Source organism: Littorina saxatilis, linkage group LG16, assembly GCF_037325665.1.
Source record: "Littorina saxatilis isolate snail1 linkage group LG16, US_GU_Lsax_2.0, whole genome shotgun sequence".
Lineage (NCBI taxonomy): Eukaryota > Metazoa > Mollusca > Gastropoda > Littorinimorpha > Littorinidae > Littorina > Littorina saxatilis.
Window position 1 is genome coordinate 30,151,647 of NC_090260.1, and position 24,088 is coordinate 30,175,734.

Sequence of the window (24,088 nt, forward strand, 5' to 3'; positions counted from 1 at the left end):
CGACAGTAATGGGATTACATAGCACGTACGTGTCTCGTTAATAGAAACAATTCGTAAATAGGGAAAGGTTAGTGGTAAGTGTAAACATTTCGCCGTCTTGATAAAGAAGATAGGCTACAACGAGTGACTGGGTTAAAGGCACACTCCTTTCCGTGATAATAACTGTTCTGCTCACGATCACAGATATGCTTAAGACCATCCCCCAGCTTTGACACATTCCAAAAATCAACACCCATTGAAACAAACGTGCATTGCAGAGTCGGAAATATATGATGAATTACTATCTTGAAAGCCAACGTAAGAAATTAATTTATAGAACGATTGCAACTCAGCACATAACTTCTTCTTCTGAGGACTCAAGCTGTTGATTGTTGGTATGTGACCAAGCGGAGGCATGACTTTATCTCACGAAAAGTGTTGGCCACATCTGAGATGGTGTATCACATAATTTGCACGGAAAGGGTCGTGCCTTAAAGTTCCGCTTCTGTTAATTGCTTCAGTGTGATTTGTAAGTTCGTCCTATTCAAAATCCAGTAAGTCCACGTGCACATGATTGTGTTGTTTTGTCTGTCATATAAAACGTCCGAATACGTAACTTATTTTCAAAGCAGATACATATATGATCAAAAAAGGAATTATCCTAATAAAATAATCGACATGTAAACAAAAGAACGAGAAGAACAAGAACAAGAACAAATACTTCATTGTCGGTCTTCACAAAACAGATTTTTGTTCAGGCCTGACAATTACAAAACGATATTGCACAAAAACATAAAAATAACATTGTAACGAATAAACAGTAGATTAGACATTGTGTATCACAATTCATCAAAACAGTGTAACATATCACAGCATCAACAACAAAATCTTGTTTGGGCAGACTGATAATAACGTTCAATGATTTGTCCACACACAAAGACTTCACTCACAAAAAGAAGAAACAAGTCGCGTAAGGCGAAATTACTACATTTAGTCAAGCTGTGGAACTCACAGAATGAAACTGAACGCACTGCATTTTTCACAATGAGCGTAGTCCGCCGCTCGTGCAAAACGCAGTGAAACTGACGAGCCTTTTTAGAGCGGTAGTGGTTTCGCTTTGCTGCATAGCACGTTTTTCTGTACCTCTCTTCGTTTTTATATTTAGTCAAGTTTTGACTAAATATTTTAACGTAGAGGGGGGAATCGAGACGAGGGTCGTGGTGTATGTGTGTGTGTGTGTGTGTGTGTGTGTGTGTGTGTGTGTCTGTGTGTGTGTGTAGAGCGATTCAGACTAAACTACTGGACCGATCTTTATGAAATTTGACATGAGAGTTCCTGGGTATGAAATCCCCGAACGTTTTTTTCACTTTTTTGATAAATGTCTTTGGTGACGTCATATCCGGCTTTTCGTGAAAGTTGAGGCGGCACTGTCACGCCCTCATTTTTCAACCAAATTGGTTCAAATTTTGGTCAAGTAATCTTCGACGAAGCCCGGGGTTCGGTATTGCATTTCAGCTTGGTGGCTTAAAAATTAATTGATGACTTTGGTCATTAAAAATCTGAAAATTGTAAAAAAAAATAAAAATTTATAAAACGCTCCAAATTTACGTTTATCTTATTCTCCATCATTTGCTGATTCCAAAAACATATAAATATGTTATATTCGGATTAAAAACAAGCTCTGAAAATTAAATATATAAAAATTATTATCAAACTTAAATTGTCCAAATCAATTTAAAAACACTTTCATCTTATTCCTTGTCGGTTCCTGATTCCAAAAACATATAGATATGATATGTTTGGATTAAAAACACGCTCAGAAAGTTAAAACAAAGAGAGGTACAGAAAAGCGTGCTATCCTTCTTAGCGCAACTACTACCCCGCTCTTCTTGTCAATTTCACTGCCTTTGCCATGAGCGGTGGCCTGACGATGCTACGAGTAAAATGGCATTGCGTTCAGTTTCATTCTGTGAGTTCGACAGCTACTTGACTAAATATTGTATTTTCGCCTTACGCGACTTGTTACATTTAGTCAAGTTATGACTAAATGTTTTAACATCGAGGGGGGAATCGAGACGAGGGTCGTGGTGTATGTGTGTGTGTCTCTGCGTGTGTGTGTGTGTGTGTGTGTGTGTGTGTGTGTGTGTGTGTGTGTGTGTGTGTGTGTGTGTGTGTAGAGCGATTCAGACTAAACTACTGGACCGATCGTTATGAAATTTGACATGAGAGTTCCTGGGTATGAAATCCCCGAACGTTTTTTTCATTTTTTTGATAAATGTCTTTGATGACGTCATATCCGGCTTTTCGTGAAAGTTGAGGCGGCACTGTCACGCCCTCATTTTTCAACCAAATTGATTGAAATTTTGGTCAAGCAATCTTCGACGAAGCCCGGACTTCTGTATTGCATTTCAGCTTGGTGGCTTAAAAATTAATTTATGACTTTGGTCATTAAAAATCTGAAAATTGTAAAAAAAAATAAAAATGTATAAAACGATCCAAATTTACATTCATCTTATTCTCCATCATTTGCTGATTCCAAAAACATATAAATATGTTCTATTTGGATTAAAAACAAGCTCTGAAAATTAAATATATAAAAATTATTATCAAAATTAAATTGTCGAAATCAATTTAAAAACACTTTCATCTTATTCCTTGTCGGTTCCTGATTCCAAAAAAATATAGATATGATATGTTTGGATTAAAACCACGCTCAGAAAGTTAAAACAAAGAGAGGTACAGAAAAGCGTGCTATCCTTCTTAGCGCAACTACTACCCCGCTCTTCTTGTCAATTTCACTGCCTTTACCATGAGCGGTGGACTGACGATGCTACGAGTATACGGTCTTGCTGAAAAATGGCATTGCGTTCAGTTTCATTCTGTGAGTTCGACAGCTACTTGACTAAATGTTGTATTTTCGCCTTACGCGACTTGTTAACTTTCTGAGCGTGTTTTTAATCCAAACATATCATATCTATTAGTTTTTGGAATCAGGAACCGACAAGGAATAAGATGAAAGTGTTTTTAAATCGATTTCGGAAATTTAATTTTGATCATAGTTTTTATATTTTTAATTTTCAGAGCTTGTTTTTAATCCAAATATAACATATTTATATGTTTGGAAGAAACAAGTCGCGTAAGGCGAAAATACAACATTTAGTCAAGTAGCTGTCGAACTCACAGAATGAAACTGAACGCAACGCAACGCAGCAAGACCGTATACTCGTAGCATCGTCACTCCACCGCCCGTGGCAAAGGCAGTGCCAGTGGAATTGACAAGAAGAGCGGGGTATTCGTTGCGCTGAGAAGGATAGCACGCTTTTCTGTACCTCTCTTCGTTTTAACTTTCTGAGCGTGTTTTTAATCCAAACATATCATATCTATATGTTTTTGGAATCAGGAACCGACAAGGAATAAGATGATTTCGGAAAAAAAAGTTTGATAATAATTTTTATATATTTAATTTTCAGAGCTTGTTGTTAATCCAAATATAACATATTTATATGTTTTTGGAATCAGCAAATGATGGAGAATAAGATGAACGTAAATTTGGATCGTTTTATAAAACGAATATTATTTTTACAATTTTCAGATTTTTAATGACCAAAGTCATTAATTACTTTTTAAGCCACCAAGCTGAAATGCAATACCGAAGTCCGGGCTTCGTCGAAGATTACTTGACCAAAATTTCAACCAATTTGGTTGAAAAATGAGGGCGTGACAGTGCCGCCTCAACTTTCACAAAAAGCCGGATATGACGTCATCAAAGACATTTATCTAAAAAATGAAAAAAACGTGTGAGGATATCATACCCAGGAACTCTCATGTCAAATTTCATAAAGATCGGTCCAGTAGTTTAGTCTGAATCGCTCTACACACACACACAGACACACAGACACACATACACCACGACCCTCGTCTCGATTCCCCCTCTATGTTAAAACATTTAGTCAAAACTTGACTAAATGTAAAAAGAGTACAATGTCAAACAAAAATAACGAAATCTGGCATAATTATCACACTTCAATCATTTGGTACAATCGGTGTCGCGTAAAAGAATACTTTTCGCTCATCATTGATGGGCGCAGTGGCCTGGTGGATAAGACATCGGCCTCCTAATTGAAAGGTCGTGAGTTCAAATCTCGGCCGCGGCCGCCCGGAGTGACCGATGTCTCAGGTCAACTTATGTGCAGACCTGCTAGTGCCTTATCCCCCTTCGTGCGTATATGCAAGCACAAGACCAAGTGCGCACGGAATGGATCATGCAACCCATGTCAGAGTTCGGTGGGTTATAGAAACACGAAAATACCCAGCATGCTTCCCCCGAAAGCGTATGGCTGCCTAAATGGCGGGGTAAAAACGGTCATACACGTAAAAGCCGGGGGAGTTTTAGCTCCCGAACGAAACAAAACAAACAAAACACTTATTTTTATATCAGGGTGTAATACATTTATATAACAAAGATTGAAGTAGTGCAAGGAAGCTGCTATGTGATGACAAATTTAAAAACATTGAACCGAATAATGTTGACTCGGCATTACATAAATCTGCCCTAATTATACTGTTCAAAAAAAGAAACGCATAGCTTGTAATATTTGGTTAATTTAGTTATATGGCTACAAGGATATCCACCAAACTGCAGAAAATGTTTATCTGGTCGTCGACCTTTCGTCCATTGCCACAAGTGAGCTCTGCACGTGACGCATGCGTTATCAGTGGCTACAATGTCAAAATTGCTCATTTGGCATGACCACTCGTCATGCTTCAGTGTAATCTCGTGAAACTCGGGGAATATTGAGCTCTCACCATGTCTTCCAAAACCCATAAAAGCGGATTGTTCGCCACAAAGAAATCAGACGACAATTCAGCGACGAAAGATGGCCCGATTGAGCAAAGAAGACCGCCAAATTGCATTGGGTCGTTTACAAGCAGGCCAAAGTCAAAGTGCAATCGCCAGGCACTTGTCCCAGAGCACCATCAGTAGACTGTGGGTCAGGTTTCAAGCCACTGGCTCCGTTGCTGACTTGCCACGAGCGGGAAGACCAAGGGCGACAACTGCTGCTCACGACCGCTTCATACGGCTCCGCCACCTCCGAAATCGTTTCCTGTCGGCCTCATCTTCTGTCCAGGCTCTCCCCGGGCCACACCGATTATCGGACCAGACCGTGCGGAACCGCCTGCATGAAACTGGTTTGAGAGCTCGCAGACCTCACAGAGGAGCTGTCCTCACCCGCCGCCATCGCCAGAACCGAGTGCAGTGGGGCAACCAGCACCTTCGCTGGACCGTTCGGAATCACTGGAGACACGTGTGGTTCAGCGACGAGTCCTACTTCCTGCTCCAGCGACATGATGGTCGGAGGAGGGTCTACCGGAAAGTAAACGAACGTTACGCGCCCAACTGTGTGGATGAGGCACCCGTTCATGGTGGTGGAGGCGTCATGGTGTGGGGGGCGATCAATACCGCTGGAAGGAGCACCCTGGTGCACGTCCAAGGGCGCATAACTGCCCAGCGATACGTGGAGGAAATTCTGCGCCCACACGCCCTTCCTCTTCTGGCTGACCAGGATGCCATATTCCAGCAGGACAACGCTCGCCCGCACACAGCACGACTCACCACCCAGTTCCTCACCGACCACCATGTCCAGGTGCTTCCCTGGCCATCCATGTCGCCAGACATGAACCCGATAGAACACCTCTGGGATGAATTGGACAGACGTGTGCGCAGGCGAGAAGAAGCGCCGGCAAATCACCGCGATCTATTGCAGGCACTTCAGGAGGAGTGGGACACCATCCCACAGCAAGATATCCGGCATCTGATCCAGTCCATGCCCAGAAGGTGCCGGGCAGTTGTTGCTGCTCAAGGCAGTCACACCCCCTACTGACTTGACAGCCTCGGCACCCAATCGTATTGATTGACTGATTGATTTGAAGATGCAAATGAACTGTGTGTGCATTCAACTGTGTCCATACCAAATTTCAAACAAATAATCTAAATATTGGATTTTCTGTTAATTTTTTCGAAAAATAAAACAAATTTGGCAAGTAGCAACTATGCGTTTCTTTTTTTGAACAGTATAGATAAAAGACATACGCAGAAAAAGAAAAGACAATAGAATAAAACCCACCATTATTGACGTATAAGTACATGCACATGTACATACCAACACTCTTTAATTTCTTCATTACGTGTTTTAGTGATTAAGGCAGAGTGAATGAAAATTCATGTCTCTTCATTAGGATACAAAACATCAAAACTCACCAAACAGTCAAAAGTGCAAGAACATAATGAATGTACAAACTTGCAAAACACGTGAAAGCAGTTTTTCTTACTAATGTGCTTTAACAAGGTACTATCTCACAGAGTAATTCGTAACCAAAATATGAGCAAAAAAACAGAGATGAGATGAGATGTCGGAGCTGAGTAGAGATGAGTTGAGATGAGACGAGATGAGACGAGATGAGATGAGATGAGATAACATATGAGAACTTAAAAACATCAGAAACCTGCACACAGTCAGATGTGCAAGGGTGAGATAATCAGCTTTTGGGGTATTAGGCATAGTCTCCTGGGAGGGTGCGGAAGAAATTTGTCTCTCTTGAGAGTTTGACACATGTCTTCTTCAAAATGGCAAAACAACACTGCTAGGCACAACAGCTAAACCAAATTAATTTGTATGGGTAGAAAATGAGTTGCTCTTCAATGTGAGATCAAAAACGGGGTCACTCGTGCCTATTTTGATTTTTTTGGTATATTTTAGTGTCTGCAAATTTGCTTTTGCGAATTTGATTTTGGGGGGTGTCCTAGGTCTCCGGTACACTGCATAAAAACTAATTGATGAAAAATGAAACTCTTTGTTTCAATCGGTAGGGGAATGGATTACCTTTCTGGCAATATACCTGGTTTTACCATAACTGGCTGCATCACAAAGTTCTTCAGCTAAATGTATGTGTTTAGTTTTTTTATGGCGATTAGTGTAGAAATTAAAAAATCTACGTTCTCGTGCGTACCGTAGGTAAGATTTTCAGACTGTAGTGCAAGTTCCAACATGCCTGCGTACGTGCGGGCATGAGAGTGTTTTTTGTGTGTGTTGAAATGTCGTTAAGTGTATTCAAGTTCCCGAGCCCTGAGACTGTCACTGTGACCTTGGGATCCTTGTCGTGCGCATGCATGAACACTGGGGTGTTTGGACACCGAGAAGAGCCAGCACAAAGTTGACTATGGGAAATAAATCCCTCGACGAAGCTTAGGGTTGAACAACTGTAAAGCCGAGCGGTCTTAGCTTCACATTTCTGACACCATTTGTAAAGCCGAAAGTGAGACGAGCTTCACATTAACTCTAATTGTCTGTGTCTGTGTCTTAGATGTTATACGTGTTTGAAGGTCATTTGTCAGGATGGCAATCACACGACAGGACAAACAGACACACAGAATAGAAACTCAAGAAGAGGCAGGTAAAGTTCAAAATTGTATTGAATCAAAACAAATCATAAAAACAACTCAATACAAGGCGTTGGTTCTTTTCAGAAAATATATCTGTACATTGGTTCATTCTATTCCTGTAATTTTTCTACTACTCGAAAAATATTTTAAGTCCTAAAATGGCTGAAAAATTGGGCATGACCCGTAGGTACCCTTAGCAAAATACGCTACTGAAAGCAATATCCTATGTCCTAATATGGCCGAAAATTTGGGCAGGGGTTCGGGGCCTCAGTAAAAATAAAGTAAAAGAGTAAAGCGACGCCACTTTACTCGCCGTGTGGTAACCTGGGACTGCGGAACGTTTGTTTTTAACCCTGTCAGTTCAGTCCACAGAGCGGAATCTTGTATACCATTTAGACACTTAATTAAGCCAGGTTGGTTGCCAAAACTCCGGAGGACAGTTTAGAGATAACAACAAATACTTCTCAGTACTCAGGTTTGGACTCATCCACAACCATTCCCACCGAAGCAATGCTGTAACCCTAAGTGGTGGTGGGGAGTCCGGTATACCATTTAGACACTTAAGCCAGGTTGGTTGCCAAGACTCCCGCCGAACCTTGAAAACTAACAGCTTATATACCTTTTGTGACTGTCCCCGTCAGTCCACGTGCAAAAACAAATTCGTGGCAAGTAACAGGAGCGTGACTTAGGGTTCACAACCCCGCCAGTTTAGTCGGCGCGATCGTGTCAACGTCATAGAACAAAATGGGGAGGGAGGGGGGGGGGGGGGGGGGGGGTAGAGTCTCGAGGCTGCTGTCAGCCTCCATAGAAGCTACAGTTAAAATCCCTCAAAAATACACAAAAACTCCCGTACTAAGAAAACTACATCAAAAACGCTATAAAGATATACGTCGATGAAATGGACATTCTTCAACGCATCATTTGATACCAAACACTCATTGGTTATCAACACTGTGAACAAAGTGTAAAACCTCTGACTATTACCTCGCAAAATAGTCATGTCACACCAAAAACCGTATGCAGTTACAAGTTAACCACAATCAAACACAGTGTATATTGAACAGGCTTCTCATATGTAGAAACATAAAATCTACATTCTACTAAACAAATGAACACAGAATACATGTTTATATTGAATACATGGGTAAAAGAAAGAATGATATAAAAGCTACATAAAAGACGAGAGAGAGAGAGAGAGAGAGAGAGAGAGAGAGAGAGAGAGAGAGAGAGAGAGAGAGAGAGAGAGAGAGAGAGAGAGATATATAGAGAGTATGTGTGTGTATGTATGTGTGTTCGCCTGTGTGTATCAAGTATATTATTCAACATAGGAGTAAAGAATCAGATCAAACAGAAAAGGAGGGTTGGGGAGGGAGGGAGAAAGGTGAGAGTTGGATGTCGAAACAATGCTCGGTTTCGCTGGCGGCCCACGTGCATAAACAAAGTGGTTGCGAGTTAGTGACCTAGGGTTCATATCCCGTCAGTCAAGCCGGCGCCATGTGTCAAAACCAATTAAACAATGAAAAAGTACTGTATCATACCTATCTCCAAACATTTACTAAACAAAAAACAAATATGATTTTAGAGTGTGAATCTTAATTCCACACAGTTTCAATACTAACCTAGATAATATATTCTGCTCTCTACGCTTTCTCTTCTTCTTCACTCTATAAACTTTAAGAAGAAAATTGCATATGGAGAAAAGACCAAAAAAATATTCATGTAGTCGCTTTTCTCCACAAACCCACGCCGATATCGAAAACTGGTTTCAAAGCCAGCGCTGCTGACTGAGCTATCTCCCTCCCCAATACTGTGCGTGTAGTGTGTGTGTGTGTGTGTGTGTGTGTGTGTGTGTGTATGTGTGTTTGTGTGTGTGTGTGTGTGTGTGTGTGTGTGAGAGAGAGAGAAAGAGAAAGGGAGAAAGAGAGATAGAGACAGACAGGCAGATGGCCGGACAAACAGGGCGAACAGCAAACAGTCAGACAGATAGACAGGGCTCACTAACTATTAAAACTCAATTTGCGAAATTTCTGAGCAATTTCACCAACATCTGGGTCTCGCGCGAAAGGAATTGGCGTTTGAGGTTTCAGTCTGAGCCTGAACAGTAAACGCTTATGGTCGAATGGAGTCACGTCACATTTCCTTTGTGATTTAGGAAAAGAAATTTTCCATTTATTTTGGGAATGCGATAAGAACTGGCGCGCGCGTGTTGGGTTATATTCAAAATTAAACCTGAAACGTTCGACACAACGCACACGGTTTTTTGGCCACGTGACAAGGAAGTCTATAGAGGATGCTCCAAAACCAACGATCTCCCCATTGCGTGATGCCTCGTCCCATATGTCATACTCTTCAGCTGCAGCCTTTGCCTCTTTCATTTTCAAGTTAAAGTCACCACCGATTACGACAACCGTAGCGATTTGAAGACTCTTTTTTTAGCCGGCCCATTCATGCCAGTCGACGGTCCATGCCATGAAACAATCAAAACCGACTGACCGTGCATGAGAACCCTCCATGCTGTGAGCTTATCAAGGAAAATGAAAGGCTCAAACTGAGACTGAGGAATTATTGTCCCTGAGTATGTTGGATTGTGTCGGAGATCGTGAAAAATATCTGTGTCCTTTTCTTTTTCACCCTTGTGGGAAATATGTTGGTATCCAAGTTTTTTCCGGAGACATTCTGCTTTTCTCTTACTTATTTTGTCCTGGCAAAGTACAAACATGTTAGGAGGGGATATAACCCCAAGGACCTTTCTTATCCCAGAAAGCTGGTCTTCCGCGATTCCTGCTGCGGATTCTCCGTTCGCCTTCCCATGCCCTACGTTGAACAGCAGAATGTTGAAATCCATCTTGGGAGTTGGCGCCTCCGCCATTGTAGCTGTCAAAGCACCTGGTAGCGTCAGCTACGTATTTTGCTGGTATCGATTGTTCCCATTCACATACACTATTCTAATCAGCAATGAAGAATAGGGAACTTACGCACGCGTGCACACGCGCGCACATTCTGTGTTTACTGAATTGCATGTAGATGTTTCAGAATACCGTTGCGAAATCCACATCCTGGCTCACGCAGATAGGGGGGTTTAAAAGGTGTCAATGCATCACCAGAAAGATCTGAAACAATAAGACTATTTTTTAATTCACGCCTTTGTATGTAAGTGCACACTCATCAATAGTCTTGTAACTTTTAAAATATTATATTTCAAAGTGCACGCATTTACTGAATGTATCATGATTCAGTACTCGATGCTGGTGTCTGACTATTTGCAGTATGTTTTGAATGGATTGGGAGCATGGCAAAACGCTGGCAGTACATTACAGAGTGAAAAATATTCATGGCGATGAAGAAAACAGCGAGTGAAGATGTAACCATGAAAGTTCGACACTGAACACATTCTATTCTAAACGAGACTGGTAAGTCATGAAATATACGAAACCCGTCAACTGAGAGCGTTATCTAACCTCGAATTTTTGTGTGTGGAAAATTGCAAAATGTACTTGTCTCTTCTTATTGGCAATGTGTGTCAATGTCAATGTCAATAAGAAGCGACCATTCAAATTTTCCGTGGCCGAGGGTTATGCAGCTAATAGAAAAAACGTACAACTTTCTTACAACTCGATTCAATGAGAACATTATTCGAAAGACAACAATATACAAAAGAAACTAATTACCCAACAATGTGAAAATAAACGATATTATCCTCTTTCACGAAAAGGAGACTGTTTAATAGATGTTTTTGATATTTGAGGGCTAGTTATAGGTTATTTTCATCAAGCTTATTAATGCAAAGACTGAAACCAGTCTTTATCTTTTCTTTTCATCTGTTTGTTGAAGGCGGTCCATATTAGTAGAAACACGCATTATTTGAGATTTTGCTATTAATGTTCGTTTGTGCTAAAAATCACGAGGTCAACACTCTTAAAATAAATCAATAATTATTACTGTCTTAGCTGTCATATATAGCACATTTTGTGTGTTGACAGAAACTAGTCCGTTTAAGTGTCCCATTTTGATAGAACGCTGCCAAAAGTGTACTAAAGAAGAAAACTCCTAACGTTGTTTTGGTTTGTGCGTCCGCAACTGTTTTGGAATTTGTAAATTATCCAAAGACGGTAAATGTGTCAAATGAAATTGTTAAGTCAGACAGGGATGTGGTCCATATTAGAGATCCTTCCCTTAGGTGATTGACTCAACATTTTTTGTATCTGACAGATATGACGTCATCAAGTACATTTATTAAAGTTTGTTGAAATACCATCTGGGAAGAATTCACGTTTTAAGTGTCTTCAACATTATTTTGAGCAAGGAAGCTGATATCTAGATAATTTAGACCATTATCGAGCCCAACTGAGGTACGCTTCAGAGGATCCAGGGTCGCTAGATTACAGGATAGCCGAGTGCAATCACTGATTTGATTATTAACACCTTTACAAGGTAAGAAGAACATTTTTTTGACAAGATTTATCGTGAATCAAATTACCGGCACGTGTATGAATACAGCCGAAGTCGGACAATAATCGCGGCTATTCACCTATTGTCTCTCGGGCGCTTTAGCGCACGCATTTTTGTTGACGACCGGGCTGTCTCGGTCTCGGTCGACGGGTTTCGGTCAGCCAGAACTCACTCTCGGTGATTACGTTTTAGTTATTTTTAATGGCACCCGTTTAATGAACCAAAAGAAGAGATGGTTGTACCAAACAAAATAGATGCATTCTGACCAAAAGAAAAGATGGCTTGGGTGACAAAGAATTAAAGTACCACAAAAAAAAGTTGATCCGCCAAAAGAATTGCTGTCTGAACAAAAAATAAAATAAACTGGCAAAAGCAAATATACTCAGGCAAAAGAAAATATAATCAGGCAAAAGATTGACTACTTCAGGCAAAAGAAAATATAGTTTCAACAAAAGAAATGGATAGTCATTCTCCAACACAGTGACACACAGTGTGAGTAGTGGTCATTGTTTTGACTCACAGAGGTGATTTGTGATCACAGATTCAGCTGAATCAAGCAAGGACACAGATTCTGTCAGTTGAAAATGGAGTTTGAAGGTGGAGAGATGGATTTTGAAAGGATCGATCCAGTGAGATTTGATAATGATACGTCGGAGTCTGACAGTGAGCCACCAGCTCATGACGGTTTTATACCTGGGCTTCTTGTTTCTTTTTCTCGTATAATCTGGGCTTTGCCTAAAAAAAAATTCTTTAATTTTGTTGTTCAGTGCCTGTGGAATTAACATGACTCACGATCAGGGAGTGATACTGACTGTACACTTGCTAATTTAAATTATGCAGCTGCACTTGCAAGGTTCAATTACCTGACCTGCGGATCAGTGGCAAGCTTATGCTGCGCAGTTTCTCTCCAAATAATGACTCATAGCTGAGTATTTTTGTACTCTCGGTTCTGGGGGAGTTATGCAACACAAAAACCACCTTCAAAAACTTATACTTCACTAAAACCCTACTTTCAAGAATTCTTCTACTAAGTATGTATTCTTTCTCAAATACAATTAAACAAGTTATAATACAATATTCACCACGTGATAAAAACGTATCAACACCCAGTTGCAGACAATGTATTTAAACAAGTCGCGTAAGGCGAAAATACAATATTTAGTCAAGTAGCTGTCGAACTCACAGAATGAAACTGAACGCAATGCCATTTTACTCGTAGCAACGTCAGGCCACCGCTCATGGCAAAGGCAGTGAAATTGACAAGAAGAGCGGGGTAGTAGTTGCGCTAAGAAGGATAGCACGCTTTTCTGTACCTCTCTTTGTTTTAACTTTCTGAGCGTGTTTTTAATCCAAACATATCATATCTATATGTTTTTGGAATCAGGAACCGACAAGGAATAAGATGAAAGTATTTTTAAATTGATTTCGACAATTTAATTTTGATAATAATTTTTATATATTTAATTTTCAGAGCTTGTTTTTAATCCGAATATAACATATTTATATGTTTTTGGAATCAGCAAATGATGGAGAATAAGATAAACGTAAATTTGGATCGTTTTATAAATTTTTATTTTTTTTTACAATTTTCCGATTTTTAATGACCAAAGTCATCAATTAATTTTTAAGCCACCAAGCTGAAATGCAATACCGAACCCCGGGCTTCGTCGAAGATTACTTGACCAAAATTTGAACCAATTTGGTTGAAAAATGAGGGCGTGACAGTGCCGCCTCAACTTTCACGAAAAGCCGGATATGACGTCATCAAAGACATTTATCAAAAAAATGAAAAAAATGTTCGGGGATTTCATACCCATAAACTCTCATGTCAAATTTCATAAAGATCGGTCCAGTAGTTTAGTCTGAATCGCTCTACACACACACACACAGACACACAGACACACGCACATACACCACGACCCTCGTTTCGATTCCCCCTCGATGTTAAAATATTTAGTCAAAACTTGACTAAATATAAAAAGAAGAAAAAAAGAACGTAAATAACAAACAACAACAAAATACACTAATAATCACCTACGGAATACACGAGCAAAACAACCATATAAAAAGAGTACAACGCATATCAACAATAGCAACATTACTGGAATGCATAAGTAAAATTGAGTTACAAGTCGTTTCAGTTTCAATACTGACTTACTTGTTGATACACTCTGTAACAGAACAGATTCAGAGTAGTTACAACAATAATTTCCAAGACATTTCGTGAGTTCGCATCTAAGGCTGATTACAGAAACAGTTAATTAAACCCATAATGAAATTCGTCACCTACCTGCCTGTTGTCACACAATCCACACAGAGCCGTGTCGTAGTTTACACACTCCAAAATGGCCCCTGAGGAACTTTGTAGCTTGACACATTACATTCAGGGCGCCCTGGCAAACTCAACACGTACTGTTTACAACAACATAGCAAACTAGCAACACATTTATCCTGCAGCAGATTGATTGATAACCAAATCTGTTCTTTCAGTCGTTGCTTTACACTTGTTTAAAACGAATTATTTAACACTAATGCGCTGCTTGCTCTCCTTAGTTCAACCGAAGTAGAATAACAAATTAGCAACCGGGTAAGACCTGTAACCAAGCCCTGGATCGTGGTACACCTTACTCATTCCCCCAATGCAGTACACACCTTTCTATTCCCCGCACGCAGAAGCAAATTTGTGATATCACTAAAAATGCTTCCTGAATGGAATGCTTGAGAAAAACCACATTATTTGTTATGGTTATTCTAAAGCAGACTTGTCTTAGCTATATATAGCTATATATACATGAGATTATTTAGATTTGTCATATATCATTAGCATTTCAGTGCCCCATACTGCTATTCGTCTAAAATGCTCATGTTGATATCTTTTTCTCGACATGTCTGGTATCATTTGCTAACAGTCAGCATATTAGAAATAACTCATACTCGTTAACGGTGGCGTTCGATTTTCTGATGAAGCTCATTAAACATTTGCAGCTAAGTTTCAATTTCTTACAAATTACTCAGGAACTACAATTTGATTCACGATTATATATAGTATTCACAGATTGATCTTAAATACCTTGCAGTATTCTATGTGCAATTTAGTGTACATGCTTTGCGTATTAGGTGTTCTAATCTGATGTTATTTTGCGGCACTGCAGATTCAGTGGGTAAGCTCTCCCGCAGACTTAGGATAAGCCTCTGCATGTCTGGCGAAATTCGTGGTACGTCCCTCCGCATATGCGCGCAGACAGTGCGCATCATTGATAGAAACATTAACCTGTTTGGAGCGTTTTCATTTGACAGATGGAACCCAGAGACCACATACCAGCTGCCTTGAAGGTCTCAGGTGAGGTTCTGGACAGCTTCCTGGACCACAGTGGCTAAGTGACAGTAGCAATATCAGTCCCATTGCAGACTTGTACACTCACTGCTGATCGTTATACCCGTCGCCAGTCCAAACCATGTTTCGCTGAAACTTCAAAAAGCATAATCCACACGTACGTATAGTTAGATTTTAACAAGCAAGAAGCTTAAAGTCCTTCTGTTGACCATGCTCTGTGTTATAATATAGTTTTTAACGTAGAAGACAGTATAAATGACCTGTCCTGATGCAATTTCTTCTCTGACAAAGTACACGAGAACATAAATGGGAAGGAAACTAGCTTACCCGATACACAAAACAGTACCCGTCAGCATGATACAACATTAGATACAAGATTGTTTGGTTATCTACCATTTAAAAGCATTAGTTTGGATACACCTACCGTGTGATCGTTCTTGTGGGGTGGTGTGGGGTGGTGGGTGGTGGGGGTGGGGTGGAGAAAGGGGTGTACTACCTTCGGGGGCTAGAGTCAGGTGTACCACGATCCAGGTCGTTGTAGCATGATTAAAAAGAGTGTGTTCGGGTGACTAGGAGGAAGCAAAACAGGACGGATGTTGCACCACACTTTGAAGTAATCCCACACTTTGAAGTAAATTACTTCAAAGTGTGGGGATGTGCCCCACACTTTGAAGTAAACCCATATTTTACTTCAAAGTGTGGGGGGATCTTCCCACACTTTGAAGTAAACTCAGTTTTTACTTCAAAGTGTGGGGGGATCTTCCCACACTTTGAAGTAACTTACTTCAAAGCGTGGGACTTTTGCATCGCCTGTTTGAGCCTGATGATTTTGTCAAAAAAAATGGCAAAGTCTTTTGGATGAGTGAACAGAAAAAGTGAGCGAGCCAAGAAACACAGTGATGTTTATTATCAACCCAAAGCAATGACCTATTCTTGAGTGTGACGAAAACACGTGGTGACGATTTTAGAACATGTGGGGTCACGCGGAGACTATCTGAGAACACTCGGGCTCATTCGGCACGATTTTACCAGTTTGGCGGGGAATTGTCGTAGTAGGGACATTTTCCAGGGAGAATTGGCGTAATGGGGACATTTGGCGGGGAATTGTCGTAGTGGGGCCGTTTGGCGGGGAATTGTCGCAGTGGGGACATTTTCCAGGGAGTTTGGCGTATTGGGGACATTTGGCGGGGAATTGTCGCAGTGGGGGACACTATGCGGGGAATTGTCGTAGTGTGGACATTTGGCAGGGAATTGTCGCAGTGGGGAACACTGGGCGGGGAATTGTCGTAGTGGGGACATTTGGCGATGAATCGTCGTAGATGGGCTGTTTGGCGGGGAATTCTCGCAGTGGAGGCCATTTTGCGGGGATATGTCGTAGTGGGGACATTTTGGTGGGAATTATCGTAGCTGGGACATCTGGCGGGGAGTTGTCGCAGTTGGAATATTTGGCGGGAAATTATCGCAGTTGCGGACATTTGGCGGGAAATTGTGACAGTGGGGACATTTTGTGGAGAAATGTCGTAGCCCAGCCAGCATGATTCTGCGTGACGCATGCGTTATTTCTGCGTTTTTCATGCGGGGATGCGTACGGCCTCGTGACACCTTCGCTTCGCGCGCGTTACTTTTCGCCAACTTTTACGCAGATTGTCGCATTCGAAACGACTTCACCACGCAGTGTTTAGCACGCATGGATTCAATGAAAAGGTGATTGCAATTTTTGTTTTTCCTAATTTTATACCGTGGGTTTATGCATTTACTTCATGAAATAATTTATTATATTTTATGTTATTAAAAAATATTTACTTTTAAATTTTGGTTATGAATAGTTATTCTTCTTCAAAAACTTCTTTTTTTTTGTTTTAGAAAAAAAATTGCATAAAAACTTTCAATCCGTTATTTTTCAGTTTATCTTAAAGCCATATGTACTCGATGACTATACACGCTAATTGCTTTACCAACAGCTGGAGACATGCTAAATTAAGTTCCCTGCAAAATATTGTGGTCTAGGACCCCTTCAATGTTGAGATATGTTAATTTTCATTTTGATCTGGATCGTCCTATTTATAGATTTGCCAACAGAGGTAGCGTTGACGCAAGGGAAATAACTCCGCGTCTTTGTTTACATCCAAAGTTTTTGAGACTCTAAAACAAGCTGTAATGCATGTATATGGTCCGCGCATGGCGACATATCGTCATTACATGGTCTTATGGTGCGTTTGACATCGATTATGGGCAAACTACACTTTGTAAACACGGGAGCGCGTACATATGCCTTTAAGACAGTTTCGGTTAAAAAAAAAAATGCATTTAAAAGTTTAATAAAAATATTTTTATTTTATGTAATGGTTTTCCCATTTAATTTTTATTTAATCATTTTGTTATTACCAACATTTATTTGCTTAATTGTTATCCTGATTATTTTTATCTTAAAATAAATATGATTATTTTAATTTGTATTATCATTATAATTGTTTTAGCATGTAATATAATTATTGTAATGGGAATTTGGTATTGTTGTAGGAATCAGCTTTCCACAAAATAATGTCGTGGAAAAATCTAGGCAAAGCATAATAAAAATATTATATGAACAGAAAAGATAACTGAAATCTATATGAACACCCATAACAAAACGATAAAAACATTTAAAAAATTCAGATTAAACAAAAAAATGTAAACTAAAGTAACTTTGAAACTAATTATCTACTCAAAATAAAGGCTGATGTTAATGGTTACATAAAATTTGTTCTCAGCATATTTTCATTTTATTTTATTTTGCTTTGGAAGAAAATCTCTATGAAAGTTCAATTTCAGGGGAGACAGTTACCTTGACTGAAAAGAGCAATTTATTGAAGTTATTTCCCTTGTCTGTCAGACTGTGCTTCAATCAGACAATCTCCAACTTCCTGTTGGCAAGAAGTCTGTCAAATCCACATTGTATCGGCGTTTTTTTGCTTTTTCTTCATATTGACTTGTATTTTTGACTTGCTTATTGGATGCAAGGTAATCTTATCCTTCTCTCTGAAATGAAGATTGACTTATTTCAAGAATAGGTAAGTTGATCAACTGAAGGAAAGATTTGGGAATTTGAATTTTTGATAGCTCGCCGCTTCGGCTTCCGAGTTTGATGGCAGAGAGAATTTCTCACACTTTCGATTTTTTTTTCGCCTAGAAGAACACTGTTCTATTCATTCATGTTTGTTTTGTCTGAAAGATGGATGAATGAACTAACTTTTCCAAAAACATAAAGTTGATTGATGCAGTGGTTTGTTTTTAAGGAGTTGTGGAAGAGTGAAAATACCATCCGAATCCCGATTCGCGGGTCGCTCACGGCACCATAAAAACTGAATTTTCGTTTATCATTTTATGTCTCATTGTCTGTTTCTTGGTGAACTTTGGTTGGTTCCTAATCTGGTCGAGTCATTGCGGCAGCAGTTGTCAGGAGCTTTAGTAGTAATACTAATAGGCTCTTCATATATCTGTTTTTTTTTTATTTGTATCTTTTTATTTTTCCACAGATGTTCAACTTTCAGTTCCGCATACTGACATAGACTCATAGTCATAGTGGAATATTCTGTGTCTGAGTCTCGGAAAAGAGAAAAATTACCCTTGTTCCCGAGGCATGCATAGACTAGAGAGGCAGGCAGAGGCTGTGTCAGCGTGTGCAGTGATAAAGTTGAAAAACAGATTTTTTTGAAATAAAAATAAAAAATACATCACAGAGAAAATAAATATACTAATTTAGTGAAATTGAGATGCTTATATTTAATAATTAATATTCCAGTTTTGATGTTTGCGTGTTACTGTTACTGTTAGGTTTGGGAATCAATGTGATCCTATTTAACTTCCAAGTATTTATTTTTTCAGAAAGCTTTGACTTGAGTATGACGGTGCTCACTGCTTGTTTGAACTGAAGGTGAAGAAAGCTGAGATGGACAGTGACCTTAACACCGCCACCGATGCCAGTAACGCAGACTGTCGTTCCGTCCCGGCAAGGTGAAGATGAACAGGTATGGCTCGATAGCAATGAGTGTCTCATTCAGAGTCATTGATAGTGACACTGACAGCGTCTTTTTGTTCTGTGACTTTGGCTTATTTTGTGTTTTATTCTTTTAGTTATAACCAGATGTGTCAAACAAATTCAGCTGATCTCTTTTACTGTTTTAGTGAAACAAATGTGTTGTTTCCAGCAAAGGGGAAAAAAATCGGGTGGGGGCGGTTGGTCGATTTTATTTTTATATTTAAATTTTTATTTTATTTTAATAGTTTTATTGATGTTTGTTTTTAATTAACACAGGCATCTCATTGATGAGAAAGTGTGAACTGTGTCCGCGGGATGCCAGAGAAGAGTAACTTTTCATCCAAAGTCTGCAAAATTGAATTTAAAATGTAACCTTTTTGATGAATATTTTTGAATGAATACAAAAAGTTCTAGTGTTTGGAGGAAAAGTTAAGGTCAGTTCAACTTTAAACAAGGATTGTTAGTGTGTGTTTGTTCTTCTGTCTAAAAAAAAACAAAAAAAAAATCTGCTTGAAGTAAATACACACAAAAATTTTCATCTCCAACTGCTGAGTCCCTACATCTTTTTACCCCATCAAATGCCACTCTGTATGCCCCTTTAAAAATTGATTGCAATATATATATTCCTCATCTTCTCCTGAATTCAAAAATATAGAGATGTCACGTTTACTTTGAACATTTGCTCAGATTGTTTTTTAGTGCTGATGGTTTCTTTTCAGGCCGACAGATTGTCTAAAATATGTATTGCTTCATGTAAATGACTTTTTGTTCTTCTTTTCTTCCATTCAGCGGACACAAGACTACGAGCAGAGCAGAGCGGCAAGATAAACATCAGTTCTTGCTGCTGGAGAAGGTTCTACAGGAGCAGATGGACCTGATGCGACTAATTTAGTAATTGGTCGCCAAAGAATCATGGTGGAGCCAGAGCCTGTGCTACTGTTCGATGAAGTCATCTTTTTACTGTTGAGTGTGGAAGATGTTGAAGGCACATGATGGATCTGTCGAAGGAGTGATCACTGGTAGGTGGCTTTGAATGCTATTGTTGAAGCAGACCAGTCATGCCTGTGCTATTTTCCCCAGATAACTGTAGCAAGATCTTGTGAGAGTGACATGTTATTGTTAGACGCTCTTTAGGCTTTAAATGTTACCTTGAGTGTGTGCTTTTTGGAGGATGCCAGATGTCATCACGGTTCACGGGTGTATCTTAACTGTTCATCAGTTCTCAGTCATGACCAGTTTCCCATTATCCTGGGAATTCATGCAAGGTTTATGCGTATTGGTCACATTTGTGAATTTAACCAACACATTTTGATGATAAAACTATGCTTATGGGTACGCACAATGATGGGCCTCTTTTTCTCATGTGGGGTGCGGAAAATGCATGCACCACTTTGTTTTCTGTGATCATTGCATCTGTGAGAAATAATGCAAATATTGCTCTGTGGCCAGAGCTGCCATCTGCTAGGTTTTCAGGGATGTAACAGAAATTGCATACGCTGTTTCCTCAAGTTCAAAACTGCAAGTGCTACACTCAAGCAAATAATCACAAACATGCAACAGTGCCTTCTTGTGAGTTCTGATTCTCACTTTGTGTAGGCATCGGATTATGGGTCAGAAAAAAATTGTCCACACTGAATAGTATCACGGTTGACGCTCTCTTCTAACTATGTTTGTGCTTTCCAAATGAAGATTTGTGAGATAGTATTGAATGATTGATGCAGGTCACCTGAGGTGTGTGATTACATTTTATGACAATGCTACACTCAATCACCATTTGCTCTTCTGAAAACTTTTTTTTTTAAAGCAAGTGCGATTATTGATTTTTTGTTCCAGGTGACAGTATGATGCTTCCAGATTGAATTGTTTGTATGTGAAGAAGAGCTGTCTGAATATTTGATTTTTGGAATTCAGTTGGCTTGTTTTGTTTGTTTCAGATCCATGACCATGAGCTCGGTGTGGTTAGTGGACATGAACTAAAGACGACTACTGATGCTGTGATGACGAAGGTGTTCCATAGGCTACACGGTTGCTGACAGGGGGCTCTGGGGGAGGGCAGGGAAAGAGACCATGGTGTACGCTGCGACTAAAAGCCATCGACAGTGAGTTGTTTTTCATAATTTGTAAAATCATCCTGGTCCTTTTAGGAAGAAGATAAAATCCATGTCTACAAAACAACAAGTTATTTCTGTCTCAAATTTTGTTCTTTGGAATCAATTTTAAATTTGCCATGTTTCACATGTGAATGATAGTTGTCAAAGCTTTTACGCTTAACATTAAATTGCTAGAAGCCAAGTTCCTGAGCTCATTTGTCAGTGTCATGGATTTTCGACTACATACGAAATAAGGATGTAAGCAAACGGTATGATGTCGTCACATATGCGTCTGCACGTCACAGTACATGTATTATGAATTTCCGAAGGCCCCCAAAGAAAAAGTCATAGTAAAAGTAACTTTAACCACTTGACTGCCTTATGACGGGTATACCAGTCATGCGCTTGTGCAGCCGCAGCGCCTTAGGACGGGTAAACCCGTCTTCTCCGTTCCGGGATTTTCCAGAAATGCTACGTCACTGCTGACACACAAATAGCAGCCAATGGCTTGGGAGGATACCTCATTCTCATGAATAAACATAAATGGTGACGCGGTTTTGCGTTTGAAGGCTATTTTCGGCCTTGTCGACAGGGTATGGGAGAGAAATCTCGACTCGTCAAAATGGCTAACGGTGACTGTCGACCGGGCCCTAGTAGGGAAAAACAAAGCCGGACTGACGCTACAGGCGGTGCAAATGATTATGGATACTGACAGGGGAAGGGGGAGATCTTCTTTCGGACAATTCGTTGGAAACAGGTAGATGACAGTGATTATAATCCTTTCTTGGAGCGAGCAAAACAGCCACCTGTGTTTGATCCACAGGCACCGGAAGATGCGCCGGGCTGATTTTTCAAAAGTTCATATTTAAACATCATTATAAGCCAAACTAATTATCATTTCCATGATTAGACACTAAAAACAGATTCTTGGTTCAATTTCCTTTAAAAACAACATAGGTTTTACTTACCTACCTACTGCCAGTTTGAAGCTAGATTTTTTTGTGAATTATTACACCCCAAACTCCAATATTCCCTGGCAGTCAGGAATGCACATACCCAAGTTTTGATTGGCAGCGAAAGGGTTAAAACAAATATTAGGGTAGGTATTTTTTTTTACTTCTCTTCTACAAGGATTACAATGTGTTGTAATTTCCTAACTCAAGTATAGTTGGTGTGTTGTAAAAGCGTATGGTGTGTATGCAAGTTTGTGTGTCTGTATGATTTTTAGCAAGTTTACAGGCGTCAGGAAATAAACTTGAGACTTTTCTCAAATCAGTGATAGTTGTTTGATGATCTGAGTTCATGTTATTTTTTGTTTTGTCATGCAGAGGCTGTTCCGTGAAGCTGTACGGGTGCCACAGGTCAAGACCTTGAAGACGGCCGTTCAAGACTGGTTTTTGGAAGCCTGTGATAAAAGAAAGAAACAACAGGCCATGGAAGAGCCTTCATGATTTGGTTTGCAGTAATTGAACTTTGTAATCTCTGTAGGCTTATTTACAATGCTAGTTGCAAAAATTTGATGAATGTAAGATTTGACTCGCCTGAGAAATTGCTAGTGAGTAATTGTATTTCACAGTTCAGGTCTGTGTGGCTGATGGGTAATGTACAGAAGAGTCTGGGGTTTTGTTGGACATTATTTAAGCTAAGCTTTAAACTTCACACTCTTCTACAGATGATGTTCAGACATGATGTACCCTTTTAGGTTGTGTCAGAACGACAGAAGACTAAACTGGAAGTGCTCAACTACCATTACTATCAGTGGAGACGCATGGATGCATTTGAACTTTTCTTGTGGGTATCCCATACTAAAAATATAGAATACATGATTCTGAAAAGCTGTTCAAGGGCACTTACACACTATATTCGATTTTTAATACACGACTCAAACCTTCAGGCTATTAAATTAAAATGAATAAAATACAAGTATAAAGAGTTCAGAAAAGAAGAAAACAAAAAGTGAATAAATAGAAAGAAAAGGTTTAAACAATTCCTTGTCATTTATGGGAGTCGAACGCAAACAACCTAGGCAGCTTGAAGGAGACAATGCATGATGCGGGTTTTTGTTGTTCTTTATTATTTTTTGGAGTTGAGTTGAGAATTTAGAACCGAGACTAGAAATATACTTTTTTTTTTTTTTGCTGTTAAGGGGGGACAGGGTAGGCAAGCACTTTTTTTTTTTATTTTGGAAACAGCTTGCTGCTTGTTTGATTTTTGCAAGCAGAATAACCTAATTAAGGGAAACCATTTTAAATTTTGAGTGAAAAGCAATTTTTGGGGGTTTTATTCACCAAAATGTGAGAAAAACGTTATAAAATGTGCTTATTTTAAAATGTTGCAGTTTGTGAACCAGTGCATGTTTTGATCCAATTTTTCTTCTTTGCAGCAATATGTGTGTGTTTAATAATTCTGTGTATCGAAAAGCATTTCTAAGCAATATATTATTTTAATTTAGCATTTTCAGTTACCGGTTCAGTTCTGATAAGAAAAATACATGAAATCCTAACTGTCAGACTCATAAAAACCCAACCAATGCACTGAACTCTTATTCCATACACAGAACTGATGCTGTACAACTCATAAACAACATATACAAAAACTGAACAAATCCATCAAGCCTTTCAAAAGTTGCAACATTTTAATTGTAGCGTTTTGTCTGAAAATTACATTCAGAGAAAACAGCATTTTAAAGATTTGAACCAGTACATAAAAAAACCAGTAGCACAGTGCACCCTGAATTCATATGTTTTTATCAGAATGACCACTTTACTATGTAGGGA

General features: G+C 39.5%; 1 long non-coding RNA gene across 1 annotated transcript; it reads left to right on the forward strand.

Moving 5' to 3' along the window:
- Window positions 1-17,512: 17,512 nt before the first annotated feature.
- LOC138950792 (uncharacterized) lies at window positions 17,513-23,184 on the forward strand. Its single transcript, XR_011450798.1, has 4 exons — window positions 17,513-19,210; window positions 20,011-20,240; window positions 21,156-21,320; window positions 22,640-23,184. It is a non-coding gene; the product is annotated as an uncharacterized lncRNA (long non-coding RNA).
- Window positions 23,185-24,088: the final 904 nt, after the last annotated feature.